This window comes from Micropterus dolomieu, linkage group LG11 (assembly GCF_021292245.1).
Source record: "Micropterus dolomieu isolate WLL.071019.BEF.003 ecotype Adirondacks linkage group LG11, ASM2129224v1, whole genome shotgun sequence".
In the NCBI taxonomy this organism is placed as follows: Eukaryota; Metazoa; Chordata; class Actinopteri; order Centrarchiformes; family Centrarchidae; genus Micropterus; species Micropterus dolomieu.
In genome coordinates, this window is record NC_060160.1 from 24740146 (window position 1) to 24758137 (window position 17992).

General features: G+C 40.9%; 1 long non-coding RNA gene across 1 annotated transcript in view; it reads left to right on the forward strand.

Moving 5' to 3' along the window:
• The first annotated feature begins 4145 nt into the window (after nt 1-4145).
• The window catches only part of LOC123979557, a 19167-nt gene continuing 5320 nt past the window's right edge, over nt 4146-17992 (forward strand). Inside the window, exon 1 of the long non-coding RNA XR_006827253.1 lies at nt 4146-4199. This is a non-coding gene — a long non-coding RNA (uncharacterized LOC123979557). The remainder of the gene's footprint in view (nt 4200-17992) is intronic.

The window sequence follows — 17992 nt, forward strand, 5'->3', positions numbered from 1 at the left end:
AGTATGCACACTGTCTGCTTTCAGTATACTTTATTTTGTCTAGTGTGAACACATTACACATTAAACCTTCTTGCAATCAATACATGGATTTGGGTCACAGCCACAGTCTCACTTGAGTGTTGCTGGGCTCAAAATTACCAGACAGACATGGTCAGTGAAATACAATGTGGGGTAAATACCAAACTGTTGGAGCACTGCTTACACGGGTCATAGTTTGGTCGCAAAACAGAGCCCAGCTTATTGAAGCACTATTTGTCATTGTGAACAAAACCAGTGTGAAACTGCTAAAAGTTGACGTCTAAAGTTTTGTGGATCGTTAGCATTTGTGATAAAGTAGATGTAATAATTGGCCAGAGTCTTTTGTCAGATTGAACGACTGTGGTAACCGACATCAACAGGATTTATCTTGTTGTGATAGCACTGTGTGAAGAGATGTGCGTGGCAGTGTTATAGTCCTTCAACCATTCTAGAAGAATGTGAGGATTTTAGCATTTAGATAAAGAGTTACAGACATGTGAAAAGTAGAGTAACATGTTGTAGTCTACTGATGCAAATGATGCAAATCATACAGATGCAAGTTGTATGTTGGTTCCTTTAACAATGTAAACCGTGTATCTTTAAACTTAACTTTCAACCACATTCAAAACATCTAACTGCGTTGGTGTGTGTGTCCATGTGCTTTAACTACCACAGAGAGTTCCACAGTGGAAAACATCTCAGTCTGATCCCTGTGAAATTTCTCTCAATTGAATGACCAATAAGCAAGCAAAAGGAAAGGTTGCTGTTTAAATGTAATGCAGAGGGAACACTGTGTGCATACAGTAGGCGCATGCTAACAAGGAGATGTAAACTCAGTGCTGTGAGATAAGGACAGCGCTTTGCAAAGAGCCCATCAACAGAGCAATCATCAGGGAGGACCCCAAAGAAGCAGCGTGAGATTAAAAGACCTGCTATCAATTTATCAAAGACGCTGCTGAGAGGAAACTTCAAGTCTGAAGCAGAATCGGGACATTTTCTGCCTAATGACTGCAATTTATAACGAAGCATGGACAACTCGGAAATTGAAATCTTGAGAGCCAGTTATAATGAGCACTTAAAACTGTACCCTTGAGAATTTTACTTGTTGATGGTGCTAGCGATTCTGCACCGAAATATGTCAATATCGCCAGGAGAATTCCGGTCAGAAAGAACCACTGAAATCCACAGCCTAACCCGAGGAGCACATGGCGTAGCGCATGTCAAACGGGGTTTAAGGTGGATTTGAAACGGTGAGAATCAAACCAAGGCAGAAGGCTAACATGGAAAGAATAATGTTGCTTTTCCAGCACAGTCAGGGTTTTCAGCATCCAGTGAGCTCAACAGCTTTGTCATAGCAAGACAAGCAGAATATCTCATTTCATTTCTACCTTTTTCATTTCCCGCTGCGACAACCCCTGCAGCAGAACAAAGACAGTCACCTGGATGTAGTGGCTATTGACCTCTTGGACCCAAAAGACTCTCGCTGTCTTAACATAAAAATTCCATGAATAATAAGCCGGACTGCTCAGTTTTTTGACCACAGAACCTTCATCCAGACAGTGTGTTTTACTCCTGTTTGCCATCGACAGTGACTCATTGCTTCTGTCTTGTGGGGTTTTTTTTCGCCACTATTTCTTTATTTTGCTAAGGGGCTTAGGAAGATAAGCTTTTCCAGCCCCGCTCTAAATTACAGCTTCTTCACAGTGGCGACATCCCCAGCCGAGCTTGAATGTTATCACTCCACAGCGGCACGAGGAGCTCTCCATTTTAGATCTCTGCGGCTAAACAGTTTTTGTTGCTAACCTTGGGGCCCACCGCACATCAGCGAGTAAGAAGAGCCAGCCTATCAGAGCTGCTGTCATGCTCTCAGTGATAACTTCAGCAGTGGGAAAAGGTACGGGTGGTTATGTGGGAGCATTAGATTATGTTTGGAAAATTAAGAGTACCCGCCAACTGTACATAAATATAGAAGTCACATTAATGCATGACATTAAAATACTGTAAACGTGGATAAGTAAGTGTCAAAATGTGTGTATGTGTGCATAAATGACTGCAGTGTGTGAAGTAACAGAACTACAATATGTGTTACCCACATGTGCAATATCTGCCCGAGTATATTAATGGTCACGCCAGTTTCTCGCAACCCAACGGAACATAAAGACAGTTCAGTGTCATCCAGATGGTTCTGTGTCTGTGCAGCACTGGATATATACATTATTTCCAGTTGTGTTGATTCAAACAGGAGGCCATGCTGCATAGTAAGCATAAAAGCATCTGCAGATTAAAACAAATCTATATTTCAAGGTGTGATCATTTATGTACTGTATGTCTAAACTGAGTTAAATTAAGTTGAGAGGGGATTTCATTTTAAATGTCTAGCTTAGAACCTGTTTCACACGTCGTTTGACCATTGTTTGTCTAATGCTGTTGTTTTAACAGCATTAGACAAACAATGGTCAAACGAAGTAAAGGTCCAAAACCCTTTTACAGGTCAACCAAATTTAGCCCAGGTTTCACCTGGGTCTGGACACCCTTTGACCCAGAAATGACACCATTGATGCAACACAAGACTAAAATAACACAGTGGCAGCTAATAAAATTTGCAATAGAATTTCGTCAAACTTCCACGCACAAGTAAAACTCCATCTGAAAATCCAGTGGTTTAACTTCTCACTTCGCTGCAGCATACTTCAGGATGTGTCAGGATGCCGTCACATCACTGTTCGGCATGTTTACAGTTGCAAAAGAGCACACCTATTACAATACCCAATGATACTCGCGAGTGACTCTGGGTTTGAAACATTGCTTTCCAGCCTCGTTTAAAATTTTTCCTACTAATCTTCTGAGTCAGCTGATCTGCTACTTAGTGGACCTTGAGTTGGGATTGTTTTGCCAAGCTGTGAAGGTGTTTAAATACCAGGTAGTATGGAATCAAAGAAAACAAGTAACGAGAAGGAGGAACATTTGTGAGAAAAACAACACAAGCAGCTGTTACTATCAGAAATTGTGTCCTGTATCAGGGCTAATCGCTGCCAGTTAGCATGTTGCCAGACCCTGACATGATGACATGTCACTTCTCTCCTCAGAGGCTGTGAACCATGGAGCCTCTGAGCGGTAAATTACTGTAACAGTTTGGGGTACATTACAACACAAGTTTGTTGATGGAAAGCCATGTCACAGCCAACTAGGGTGTGTGATTTGGAGAAACTGAGTGTAATGCACTGAGGGACAGGCATTTGAAACTCACCTTTTTATTAGTTTCAGGAATCTTATGTCCAATTTTTGATCAAATTATTCAACACACAAATGGTATCACCTTTGTAAATTAAAGCCTTGGTCTCTGAACATTTGTTATATTCCTCACATGTACTTGTCATGACCCCCCATAAAGCATATTTTTGTCCTGTATGATATACTGAACATCACACAACTGCCCTCTGCTCTCAGTTTTCAGCTGCACTGAACGCTCTGTGAGCAGCGAAAGCCTAAACTCGGAGGCATTTAAAATGTAAAGGTTTGTTGGAATACAGTAGCTTGAGTGGGCTGGAGCTGCTGACTGTGATGAATGAACCCGCCATTAAATGACAGTGTACTCAAAAGTGCAACAACAACAACAATATCAGAGAATTCATGTGGGAGAGGAGAAAGTGGTGACAGTAAAATTAGAATGTCAGCTCTCCACGCTCACAGGCCTATTGAATCTCTAAATAAAACAAAAGAAAGAATGTGAAACATGATGGGGGGGGGAGTTTAGCCTTTGTAATCTGACTCGTGGTATAATTTTTTTTAATGTATTTAAAGTGCTTAGAGTTTGAGTCATGCCTCAGACACACTGTCGCCCATACTGGCTCCGTAATTATTGCACCAGAAAACGTCTTCCCACTGACTTGAAGTGCTCTGAAGTCTCACATCCATAGCTGCAGCTGTATCACTGCGTCCCCATGGTGATATTGGTCAGTCAGCAGTGACATCTTAATGTTCCGACTAGTGTTTCACAAAGGAAGAGAGCCGTCGCCTATGCAAACTCCCCGAGGTTCTCTCCATTGCTCCACAGCGGCCCTACCCTCAAAGTCTGCGGCTCACTTTGATATACTCAAAGAGTCAAGTGCTTCCTGCTGAGGCTACTGGGAAAAGCCACGTCACAACACAGCCGGGGCAGCGTGGCGGTGCAGCACAGGCAGGTGAACTAACACAAGCCTTTGTAAGAAAGCTGCGACCCCAAGGCAAGGGACCTAAGAAAGTGTATGCTTATTTGCTGTTTCATCAATCGTTTTTGGCGTTTACTTAGAGAGTCATTTCTAAACTATCATCAGTCATTTCTAAACTATGAGAGCTTATGCAATAACATGGTTTATTATCAATCTGTAGAACCCTGTTTATCACTTTTTACCACCTACTGTGTGTGAGTGGGTCCACCATGCACAGAGAAGGGAAATTGTCTAGTATATCTTCCTGTATATTTAGGTTCCTAAAATAAATAATAGGCTAATATTAAAGCACTTTGCAAAGTAATTTTACAGCAAACCATTGCCTGTCCACTATAAGTTAGGATTTTATTTGTTTCTTGAAGGAGAAGTATTAAAAACACACTTTAAGGGTGAATACTTTTTCTGTTTATTTATTGTCCCGTGCTTCATATTTTCTATTTGAACTGAAATTTATTGATAGTAGCCTATGTTTTTGTACTTAAACATGTGTACCGTACCCTCCCACCCCATAAATAGCGTTCCCCGAAAGCCAGGGTGTAATTTCAACCTTGCTTAAAGGGTCAAAACTCCAGCTACTTCTGTAGTATTAAGACACTCAATGCGTCACCCGCAAGACAGTAGCACCACGTCAAAGTTTCACAGAGAAATTTTTGAATGATGTGATGCATCAACTATCTCAAGAACTTTTAAAGGAATCTGTGACATGGGTGGGAGGATGAGGATTTCTTTTTAGGGATTTTTGTCTTAGTGAGGATAGTACAGCTGAAGATGCGGGAGAGAGAGATGGGAAGGCAGAGAGCAACCGAGCTGCGGGTCAAATTTGAACCCGGGCCGCTGTGGTAGGGACTTATAGCCCTGGTACATGGTGCACGTGCTCGTGCAAGTGAGCTATCCAAGGCCCCCAGAGCTGAGGATTTCTTAAGGGTAAGGTTACAAAGGAAAAAGCAGCTCTCTAGATCCACAACTCTTAATGACCAACAAAACCGCGTTTTGCATGAAGTCCATTGCTGCAAATGTATCAGCTCCGTCCAAACAGTTGATTTCTCTAAACGCTGCATGATGTGTCAGCGTCGCTCTGCAAATATGCCTTGTGACAGCAGCTGAGCTGTAGTCACCAGGCATGGATGTAAACAAAGGACCAACTCAGTGACAAAAGGAGCGTTGATTAAATCCATAAGGGATATGTCTCCCTCTAATGCATGGCAATTTGAGGTGAATAAGCACATGACAATGTCCCGCCACTACGCTCGGTTCGCAATGAGTGCTTTATTGTGTATGTAAGAATTTACATGAGATCAAACGCATCTGAACGTCTGCATATAGGCTCCTCCAAGCTTCTCTTCTGGATTTTTTTATTTATTTGTTGTGTTTTCTGTGCACCCTGCTTGTTCTGCTGGCATAGGTGAGCGAATGAAGCCATAAGGGAGAGTTTTCTGGAAAGGAACCAAGCTCTAGTTTTCTCCTCACAGCAGACTTGGAGAGATTGTTGTGCTGAGACAGCTGGTTGCGAGAGGGTTTAAGGCTAAATTATCAAGTTATTTTCCAATTCATTTTTTTACTTCAATTGCCTTCTGTCCAGGCTATTCCATCTGAACCAGAACTGAGCAGGAATTGATCCCCTCTCTGTTTTTTCACTAGGTGTGAAACAGAGTAGTCCTCCCGTTACCCGTTCCTCCCACCTCTCTCTCATAATTTCCCTCGCAAAAAAAAAGCAACTTTCTAACATTCTCTGGGAGTCTTCTGTGCATGTCGAGCTTCTCCCCAAGGTAAAACTGGCCTACTTCTGAGTGCATCCTCAGCATCCATCTGCCGCACCCATAAATTGCGTTGGCCTGCGATTACAGGTTATCTCATCTGTCAAAGCACCCCTATCAATTTCCCAGAGCACTCTCAACAGAAGGAATTAACCCCCCAGCATTCGGCACCAAGCACTGACAGACAATAACTGCTAGTGATATCAACATATCAGATGCTCTGTTGACGGTTGTTGTGACTGTTCACAATGAGAAACTAAGGATCTGAATAATGATGAATACAAACGGAATAAAAATGAATTGAACAGTTCCTGCTCTTGTTGTTGTTTGGCTAGAATAGCGGGATTATTTAGATTAAAAGGGCAATAAGCTGCATTCAGCAAGCCAGAAGCTAAAAAGGGAATAGGTGAATCTAATTGGGCTGCTATGTAGCCAAGAGGTAATAACATTTAAAATCTTTGTGAGCTAGGCATAGAGCAAAAAAGATCATTTTGCGATGGTTGTTCTTATCAGGTGATGATAAGCACAGAAAGAAAATTTCATTTGAAAAATCAGTATGTATGTATTACATTAAAGGAGATATTTTAGTATATGGGGAACTGTGGGGTGATTTTAAAGGGGAACAGCAACTAAGTATTGTACATCCAAATATTTGGGGGACAAAAAGGGAGACATTACAAAAAGAATTTAGGGAACAGATGCCAAGATCCTGACTTTTAGTATAGCTCAAGCTCCTATATAACTGGATCCCGTAATGCAACCCAATACCATCGTTCAGTAGAGAATAACTGCCTGTGGGGCTAGGACATTATAGACCTTATAGAATTTTGATTGAGTGCAATGACCCTCAATAATGTTTTTCTATGACTGTATAGGGTTTGTGTTCTTTACTGTTCATGACAGGTGTGCTGTGACAGGACATAAAATCAATCATCTTCCACAACTGCCTTTCCCTCTAGATGAACACTGCTGGTTTTACTGCAGAAAACCCTCATCATAAAAAGCTTTTCTACTTACTGTACAAAAGTGAACACCCTGTGTAAGTGTCATTTCACATAAACCAGTACCACCCTAGGCTTCTCAAGTCCCTTATAAGTACAAAGTTTTACCCCATAAGGAGGCCTACTTTACAACATACACAGTAAAATATAGGCTGTTTGTTCTGCAGTACAGACACCAGTGTTCCCAGCAGTTATTTAGGAAGTCTGTAGTTTGACTATCCTCATTTTATGTTATTGTCTATACCCCTCCAGTGTCAGCAGTGTATAGTACGTTTCATAATAAGCAGTATATGTAAGTTTGAAAGAAACAAATCAGCATATTATTAATTTTAAAGTCCCTGAAAACAAATTTTGTTTATGAGGTTCTTACTATGAGTGATTGGATCATACATGGACAAAACGTTTTATTTCAAGTTGGAGTTGTTTTGGTTATTTCATATGAAAGATTTCTGCATTTGTGTGTTTGTCTCAGCTCTTCTTACTGGATGAAGGAAGGAGTTGGTTAGAAAATGTGACGTCATGTACTCCTGTGCACCAATCAGGATTTTGCAACATTTGAAGACTGTGATGCAGACTCTGATGACAGTTAGGGGTTGTTTGGTCAGTTTCATCTGTTCAAACCACACCCATACAGCCCCGATGAAGCAGATTAGCTGAGGTTTTGAATGTTAAACTATGAAAAATTATACAAAAAAAACCAACTTTATTTAATTGTTGTATGTTTAGCTGCCATGACATTTTACAATAATAATCTATCAAATTACAATGTGAAAACCATGAGACACTTTCAAAGAATTATCATCTGCAGCTCACCTGAGCATGCTTAAAAATTAGAGACTAGCTGGTGAGCACAGTGGAGCATTTAGCAGCGAAAGAGGAGCCCCAGATACAGATAACACCCCAGGAGCTGGTAGAGACCAAAAACAGAGCTAAAAAGAGGGAATATTGGACTTACATTCATCAGGCGGACACAAACACAACTCCAAATGAATGGTAATGTTGCTCTGTAACTTTTTTCTAAATAAGCAACTGTTAACAAGTTCACCATGAAACGATGATATGAGATGACAGTATCAGTTATTGCATGGAGGTGATATGTGAAGAAATAGTCCCTTTTCAGATTCTTGTTGTGTTGAAATTGTGCACTGAACTGAAAAAAAAATGAAGATTAAGGCTCTTTCTTCTTCTTTTAGAAGCTGTTTTTGGTCTACCCACAGACTTTCATGGTAGACTTGGACAGTGTGATTGACCGCAATCAATTACAGTGGCTATGGCAATAAATAGCAAGGCTTGGATATAGAATGCACTTCAGTCAGTGAGTCATTTTGTGTCAGAAAAATTCTGTTTTCATGAATAAAACACAGTTGAATCCCTCCAGTAAACTAACGGGCTTTGCTCAGGAAAACCTCCACACTCTGCATTCTTTAGGCAAATCCTTTATAGTGTGATTTTTAGGAGAATACCAGCCATTCAAATGTCGATAAATGCCCCACTGTGGGAGTCAAAACGTTCCCTCCTACTGCAGTCCCATACTTCTCTGCGCTGTCCATGGTGCTGAACAGCCTTATCTGGCCGAGCGGCACTTTCTACCTCCACACTCGGATTTCTTATTGAGATCAGCAAACGCCATGCTACCACTTGTAATCCACAAGAGGGTGGTGATTACAGTGGGTGGTGACGTTACACTGCTGCCCATGGTGCCCCACGGCGGCCATCTATCCCTTAACCAGACACACACGCGCGTATGCGCACACGCACGCACAACCCACATTTTTCTCAAGACGTGAAGTGACTGCTAGTTTAATAAAATAGCCTAATTAGCACATAAAAAACACGCACAGCAACCCATTCCTGCAACTTAAAGGGAGTTTAATAAACGTTGTAACCTACTGTAATCACAAGGGAACATTTTGGAAAAGAGTAGGCTAATCTCTCTCTCTCTCTCTCTCTCTCTCTCTCACACACACACACACACACACACACAAAACAACACACACATTGGCAGACCCACAATACGCACACTTTTATACACACCCGGGATTGGTATGCGTCGGGCACAACTATCCAACCTCTCGGTTTTTTTTTTTTGTATCCGTGCAAGGCTGCAACCTTTCGCACGTATGTAACATTACAAAATGAAACTGCTGTAAATGAAAACGTCAATCGCATGTAGCCCCACGGCACTGAATAGATTCCCACCGATCGGGTTACTTTCTGGGTATAACTGTAATTGCCCGAGATTGCGAGCCTCACTTCGTTAAAACACTGGCTCTCATTTTAGGCAATACAATTCCAGAGCTTGTGAAACATTAGTGATGACCTCAGAAACAATATATTGCAAGCAGTGACAATTTTGCAGGCAGGACGATTAGACGTGAACTGTAACCCAAAAAATCTATCACATTTAGATTGAAAATGCAGTGTAGGCTAATCAACTACAAACTGCTCATCTAACCTGGGAGGAGTGCGTGGCAGTCAGAACTCTTCCACGTATCAGATAATGTGAGGTGATTTCTTACCTTCAGAGAGGGAAAGTATCCATTGTGTGCCACCGCACGCTCTACACAGTATATTCTGTTTCTCTGGTTCGAGGCTACAGCCGCTCCCTTCCCCTTTATCCACTAATTCCAGGAGACGAACTGCAAAACCAGCTGCACAGTCAGCCGCATGTCGCTTCTTCTCTCGCACTCCTCTCCTTGACTGGGTTTCCCACCAGCAGATGCTCTGGAAACCTGCGCTTTTGCCGGGAGCCAAGCTGCGACGAAGAGCTTCACAGCATATTTGTAGTTTCCCCTTCAAGTAAAAATAACCAGCTCGCTGCTGTGTGGGCTCCTCTATGTAGGCTATTTCCAGAGGGTTGCTACATGGCACAGGCGTTCTTCTATTCCTCCCCGCGGGTTGTGTGGTTAGGCTACTTGACAGTAAAATCACAACATGTCCTTGTAATTGTTTGCTTCTCTTTGGCTCCTAAAAGCGCATCCAAGATGAAAAGTTAAAGAAAAGGTGAACATAGCACATCCAAAAGAAAGTTTTTTGTTTGTTTGTTTACAATAATTAAGGAGATATATTGTTTGAGCGAGATGGAGAGGTGCGACCCTCGGTGCGAAGTCTCTGCGCCAGAAAGACTGCAATGGAGCGGCGGATAACCCTAGATGGCACAAACACCATGAAGTATCACAGAGCCCACCGGGCGGAGAGGCAGAGAGGGGCAGAGGCCGGCAGGCCCGCTAGAACTACAGTACCTTTACACAAACAGACACTGCAGCGAGACTGTGGCGATGAATATGCGTAAAGAGCCCCTTTGGCACGGTCCGCACACACCGTACCGTGTTGTCTGCAGGAGATTAAGGGCAGACCACAGATTAGTGTGTGCTTAGAGGTGTTGAGCGTTCACAGCAACAAAGTAGCCTATAATGACTGTGGGCAACTTAAATCTCATATTACTGGTCCTGTTCCGTAAAAATCGATCTATAGAAGCTTTGTTGTTTAATACCAAAACTGCCGGGCGCGTCCTGTTTGACCTTCAAATATCACGGGAACTCACCTCCGTGTTGGTTCACTGACACAGTGAGGGATACAACTCCTGAGTAGTAAACCGATTAAGGAACAACAACAACGAATTAGGAACTAACTGATGAAGTACATTTGTGCTGTACTTACTTATGTAGACTAAATACAATTTTATTTAAGAGCTATAGTTACTAGTTAATTTTTAGATGTCTACATGCAACACATCTGATTGGTTTCCAAGATATGATGCACTATTATAGATCGAACTGCCCAACACTATACTGTCTAATTTAATATAATATGATTCTACCTTAACTGAAGTGCTTTTGTTACTTAATCCTCAATAAAACCTTGCCAGGGAACAAAATCCAATTATGTTAGCAATTATTTTTCCCATCAAAGTGTTATCAGCAAAACAAATTGGTAAAACAGAAACATATTTTCTAAGAGACAAGACTGTTGCTTTTGAATGCAAGTTTACATTATTACTTATTACCATGACTATCAGAGGTGACCCAGGCATTTTTCACTCAGTGAGATGAGGAAAAGGGACTTATTAAGAGGTTTTCTTCTTATTTGTTGGTGATTCTGATTTCTGTTGACACCAGTCAAAGTTAATACATTGATCTGTCTTCAGTAGTTGGACATCAGGCAGCATTTTTGTCCTCTAGTGTTCCTGAGCCGAATGGATCCTTGGCAGCTGTCTTGTAGTTGTTGAACTCTGTAGGTGGAGTGGAAGTCTCTCCCTCCCCCCTGTCCTTCCTTTTCTTTGCTTCCCTCTGTTTGTTATCGATGCAGACGGTGGGAGACTCGGCTGCTGTGGCTCTCTTGCCCACTGTGCCATTGATCTGTGTTGAGATCCTCTTTTCAAATCCACTTAAAGAAACATTCAACAACAACACAACGGGCCTAAAATGTTGGATTATTTCAATTGTTCAAATACTCCTGAAGAAAATATTAATGATTTTACAAAGAAAGCAAAATAGAAGTGTTACTCACTGTGTAAAAGCTACAGCTCTGCATACAGACCTCAGCTAAGATTGCACAGGTAGTACAAATACTGCTGCTGGCAAGTTGTTTTAGTTGTCCAGTTCATCTGACTAGCTTAGCTGCCTTTTACAAACTGCAATCGTCCACCACAGGTGTGTCAGAGAACCTCAACATTATGCACTGCACTGCATCCTAAACCTTAAATCATAGGTGACAGAGCAACAGGCTGTATTTCAAACTTTCTGCTCATTTCACAATTCTTCATGAGATGGGTGAAAAGGCTAATAAACCACACAAGTCTTTTATTTCATTGTGACAGCTGTGGTTGTGATTCTTGTGTATAGCCTCTGAGCAAAAGAGAAGTCATTACGTTGGCGATTCCACGCAAGGCTTTTAGCTTCAGTTAAATTACAGTAAAAGTGCTGGAAGTGTCCATGTGTGACTGGAACTGGAGCCAAGGGCTGTTTCATTTAGTTAAACCACATTTCATAACCAAACTCCTAAAATACTATTTGCACAGATAGTGGATCAAAATAAACAGAAATGTGTTGTGGAGAAAAAAAATGGTAAAGGACATAGAAACAAGTTGTGACAACAGTGTACAGTGAACAAAACACAGTACGTCTCTACTCTATGACAACAGCACACTCGGAAAAGCCATGAGAATAGAGCCAGGAAAATGAAAAAGAAGGGGTAATAAGATAGAGAAATGCAGTTTCAGTAAGTGGGCAGCTGACACACCAGTGATTATGGTTTTCAGTAGGATGAGTAGGATACAAATGGAGGCCAGGAGGAGAAGTCCATTGAGATAGCTCTGAGAGACTGGGGCTGTTTCATACACTCTTTACAGCACTCGCTGACCTTAAAACATGGCCTTTGTGTATGCTTGAAGTCACGTTATTGTCAAGGTAGCTTACTGGAGAATAAACAACCACGCTAAATTACCACTTCAAAAGGTAGAGGATTACGATGGTACACTTTTTGCTTACTGTCACCAAATCCTATGGAAAGACCAAAACCAAAAAAGAATGGATCCTACTAGCAAGTTGTCCAAAACAAAAATAATTAAACCACACCCATGAGCCACACTGTCACACTTGGTGACATGTTCTTCAATTGCATGAAAACACACACTTTGGTTTGTTTTGATTCAATCCCACGTCCACCTGCTGCCGCTGATATTTACTAGAGCAATCTTTTTTACAATATGAAAGTGATGCAATTAGAAACATCTTACCATGAGGTCCATTTACTGGCTGTTCTGGAGCTTTTGATTGTGTCACATGTACAGGTATCGCACGTAAAACTATATGTCTCCCTATATATTTTTAAATACATATACTTGTGCAGTTTTAAAAGATTTAGTCTTTTAGTGAGAAGAAACAACTTTGATTTCAGAAATGCCATTTAGAAAGATTTAAGTAACTATCTTCAGTGTCTCGCTGTTAATTTTTTCCCCGTGTATGTTCAGTACAGGTACATGCGGTGAGGGAATTTAAAGACACTGACCTTTCCCATCCTTGAACTTTTGGGATTTTGTACTCTATAAGAATAGCAAAGTACCTGCATTGAAACCTTTTAGTTCACTTTTTAAAAGTTACTTTTATAGACTTCCTTTCACTGTATACAATGATCTTTTAGTCACTGTCCTTCATCTCCCATTGGTTTACAATTTATTTGTTCTTATGGCCATTTGTGTTATAGATCAGAACTTACTAATAATAATACAGATGATGAAGATCAAATAGAATTGCTTGTGGAAGAGGAAAATAGAATGTGAACCCAGAGGTTTAAAATGCTGAATACTCAAAAAACAGCTGCTATCTACTACTCTCATGGGGAAAAATGGGAGGTTTGTGTCAGTTGCCACAGTAAAGCGCCATACACCTGATCATTTGCATCTCAATTCCCACTGCTTGTCTGTAGAAAATGGAGACATTTTTTCCAGTTTTTGTCCTGTGTTTTTACAGCAACCTGACAATGTTATGGTGAAATGCATTACTCTGAGCCTCTGTTACTCTCTTGCAATCCATCAAAGGTGAAGCGGGCAGTTTTCAGTTTCAGTGTCATCTTCAGTCGCTTTTCTGTCAGGGTATCAGTGTCTGGCCTCTGTGGGGAAGATGTAACTGAATAAACCACTTAACGACAATGTTACTGAAAAAAAACCTCACTGAATTAAAGCCATGAATAATTGTATGGTCACCATAGATAGTCTTGTTACCCCTACAGTCAGTCAGATGACCCTTCATTGCGGATGTAAAATTAGCTGCCACTGACGTTCGATCACATGGCCATGAATGATGGGAAGTTGATGTAATAGTTATCTTTGTGACGTTCATACTTCTAATTATGTTGAGCATCAAACAAACTTCTAGATTCTAGACCCTTCTACATCGTTTACCACCTCAGAAAGTATTAACCTCTCCAAGTACCAACATTGTGACCAACATTAAAATACAATAGCCTAGCCCATACCCTATTCAGCTACAGACAGTTCACATAGGTTCTTCCCTAATAAGTAGATTTACTTTTAACTGTTTAGGCTAAATTGGTCAGTTTTATTGTATCATTAAAACTCTTCTGCTCAGCAACAGTGAAATTCTTGAGCATTTCATTGGTTTCTTTGCTGAACATGTTTCTCACCCAGTTATTCGCTCTGACTGTCACCTGGAAATGCTTGCGGAACTGTTGTCTGAGGTGCGCAACATCCCTTCCCCTATCCTCCAGGATCAGGTCCTTGTCAGGCAGAAAACTGTCCCTAGCGGGGAAAGCTGGAACATCACATGGCCTGACTTTGATTTCGAACAACTCCAGCTTTTTTCGCCAAAGCAAAGCAAATTGTGATGTAACTCAAGTCATATGTTCTTACTCTTTTGTGCCGTGTGCTGGTAGCAGATGCTGTGGAGACTTCACTGACAGTGACCACTAGCCCTTGAGCTCTGTTTACTGTCGTCTATTTCGATTTCAACAGAGCTCCTTAAAACATTCTCCTCATGACCCGCACAACTCTTCCTAATAGTTGAAGTTTTGATCCATGATTGTTTCTTTTACCATTGCTTACTAGCTTGCCATTACACTTTGCAACTAAACATGGATGTACACGTGTGTAGCATTTCACCCCCCCTCCCCAGCCGGGCTACTCTCTAAGCGATTCTGCTCTTCTGCTCTTTTCTAATCACGTGTAACGTTAGACTTTATTTTTATAGTAACCTCATAAATGGAGCTTTTTATGTCTTCCTGGATTAGCAGGGCGTCGCTTCTTCTGCAACAATTAAGTTAAACGGCCCATCGCCTTGTGTGAGGATCTGTGGGGAGGGGCTTCTCTCCTGCCTGTGTGTGTCTGCTCCTCGTCTCTGTCACTCTGTTCAGACACAGCTGACAAATTCTTCACATTCTGCTGATTATTTTATACCATTTTTAAAAAGAAATGTTTTAAATTACAATTCTGGCCATATCTTACACATTTAAACTTCAGAGACCCCAAGCAGTGGCCCTGCACTGCACAACATGTTCTCACATTTTTAATGAGTGAGGTGATTGTTTGAACTGCGAGTCAGCTCAGTGGATGACTGATCACATTGTACATCCTCTTCTAATTAATTTATTAGCAGCGGTGGAAAACATATTAAGATCTTTTACTTAAGTAAAATTAACTATAAAAACACTAAAAGTAAAAGACCAGCGTTTAAAATTTTACTTAAGTAATGTTTTTGAAGCTCATGGGAATCTATCCAGCAGTTGTCAAGACATATCATATAAAACAAGTATAAATATAAAATCCTAATTGCTAGGGGTCACCCATCAGTGTCAACAGGTAACCTGCGATTTTTGTCAGGCCAATGAAAGCATCCCCTTAATTTTCTCTCTAAGGAACTCACCTCATCAGTTTTGTTATCTTATGACAATGATAAATCACTCACACATGCTCTTTCATCCATACGAGCAATTACTTAAGCAATGCAGCCAGTGTCATTGACACAAACTTATGAACTAACTGACCAGACGACAGCCAGTGCCTAAATCAGTCAGTCAGTCCATGTGCCACACCGGGGGAGACAGAGACATCTGTCTTCTCATGACAGTTGATTTATTTACCGATCACTGACCACAGGGTTCCCCAGGGAAAATGTGTTCATTTGCTTTCATTTGGGCGAGAGACAGAGACCCACTGTGGCATGCAAATGAGAGTATGAAGAAACAATAAAGGTCCGTGAAGTATTTCTGGGGGTTTCCTGTTTGGAGTTTAGTTATTCTAAAAGCCTGCGAGGTGCATCCACTGATCGTATCTGGATCTCTCACTCTCTTTCTCTCTAAATGTTCTCCTTTGTGATTGCTGCAGATGTAATAAGGGAAATCAGTACAAGATAGTAACCTTTACCTGGAGTCACCTCGTTACTGAGCTTCATGAAAAGGCGGAAGCGAAAAAAATCTCAGAGCAAGTCATCATCCACTATGAGCCAAGTCAGTTGAGGAATCAGATCAGCATCGTGGCAGAGTTATTAGTTTGTACAACAGATCAATCAAATAGAAATTAAATATTGTGTGTTTCTCAGTGTGTGCTGAATGGCAGCTAGGAAACGGTGATTTACAAATGTGGAGTCCATCTGTTGGCTGGCACATATCTGTCCCAGCTGTTGTTCTGAACTTTCAGATTCAGATTTCAGTTGCCCTCCCATCTGTTCTCTGAAAGTGTGGAAGCAATAGAGGCTACAAAAAGACCAACAAAATAAGCAAAACCAACAAAATCCATGGATGGGAGGAATCAACACATTCTCACTCCCAAGTCGTCACTTATGGACGCATGGTCAAGTTCGCTCGGCGTCAGTTTGTAACGCACTGGGAAGCCCCTTAGTTCAACACACTGGGTGAAGCCCTGTAGCATCATCTATAAATTCTAGAAGCAGGTGTAGGATATAACTAACAGCAACGTCCAAGAAAGGAGGTGTGTGGGAAAACCGGACTTTCACTTAGGAGACCAGTGTTTGTTTCTAGTGTGAAACAAAACGTCAACATTGATTGTTTTTAGTAAAGTTATACAGGTTACATAAGCTACGTAAATTAAGTCATGTAAATAGTTGACCCAAACTATTACATGAATATCTACCTAAACCTAACTTGACCACAGATGCCAAAGCATGGCAAAACTTTGAAGTTGCAGGATCTTCATAACCACTTCATAATTCCTGGACGCTTCAGAAAAAACAGTTCTGTGTAATTACCTCTGTGGTTTAAGACAACGTGCAATGAGAGTAGTGTAAAGAAATAACCGTAATACCAGTTTGAACTTAAGTTAACCACTGTTCTGAAATGAAAGTGTGTGCAATTAAAAATGTATGCTGTCATTTCAGGCACTAACATACCAGTTTTTGTTTTCAAAGCAAAAATTGCATATTCCAGTTTTAGGATGAAAATCAATGATTTTCAAGGATTTTGGTATTCATGCTGAAAATTAAGTAATATTCTTTTATCATTATGTCTTATAGTGGATCATTGCGTGTAAGAATGTTGAGACAGAGCAACACAGTTAACTTTACCCCTTAGGCAAAGCTTGGTGATATTATTTGAAAGGAAAGTTTCTGTAATGTTCTTTTTTATGCTGCCTCTATGAAATCTACTTTTCAAGCTGCTGTCAGATTATCACTTCGACATTTGTCCACATAAGCAGATTTTCTATAGCGTTCCTGATTTGCAGGGAAGTACAATAGAATGTTTTCAGCATCTTTTGGGCAATTTGCTTCTTGCCGTTTGCAATTACCTCCTCAGGTCTGAATGCTGACAAGGCATTGTGGAGGAGCTGTACTGTAAGTGGCAAATACTGTAAATCCTTGTAAATGAAATATGGTATTGGGGAATGTAGGAAATATAACAGCCAATGAACAGCTGTGGTGCAGGATACATTAACCTCATTAAAGAAATGCAGGTGTACTGTGGAAAACCAGCAAACCATTTCATCAACACATATGTGCTCCCCAGATCCAGAAATATGAGAGACTGTGTCATAATTTACATTTAAGACCCTCAGCAGTTACAGTGGCAGGTGGAATTATTGTGTCTCTTATCATCCATACAAACACATGACCATAAACAAACATCCATCAACTGTTTTCATCATCATCATTGTTTTATTAACACCATTCAATTATGGTGCACATCATGTCACCTGGCTGCCACTCAACAAGTCCTCAAAACTACAACGACAATGTACTGCGTTTGTCATTGCCTTCCAAAGTGACACATGGGAGCATTCTCTGATTTGGTGCCCCTGTTTAGAAAGAGCAACATTGTTTGTCAGTGCTTTTCAAAACCAGTATATGTGGCCCTTACAAAAAAGATTCATTTGACAAAATAGAGGTCTGGATGGAACAATGCTGACTGTCAGAATGAAAACAGGAAACACACAGCAGTTGCGTTTAAGACATACACTGCATGGTTTAAGGTGGGGAAAATTAGGTTTTGGCACAAAAATGACTTGTTTAAAATTAGAAAAAAACATGTATGTTTGCGGGGGGGG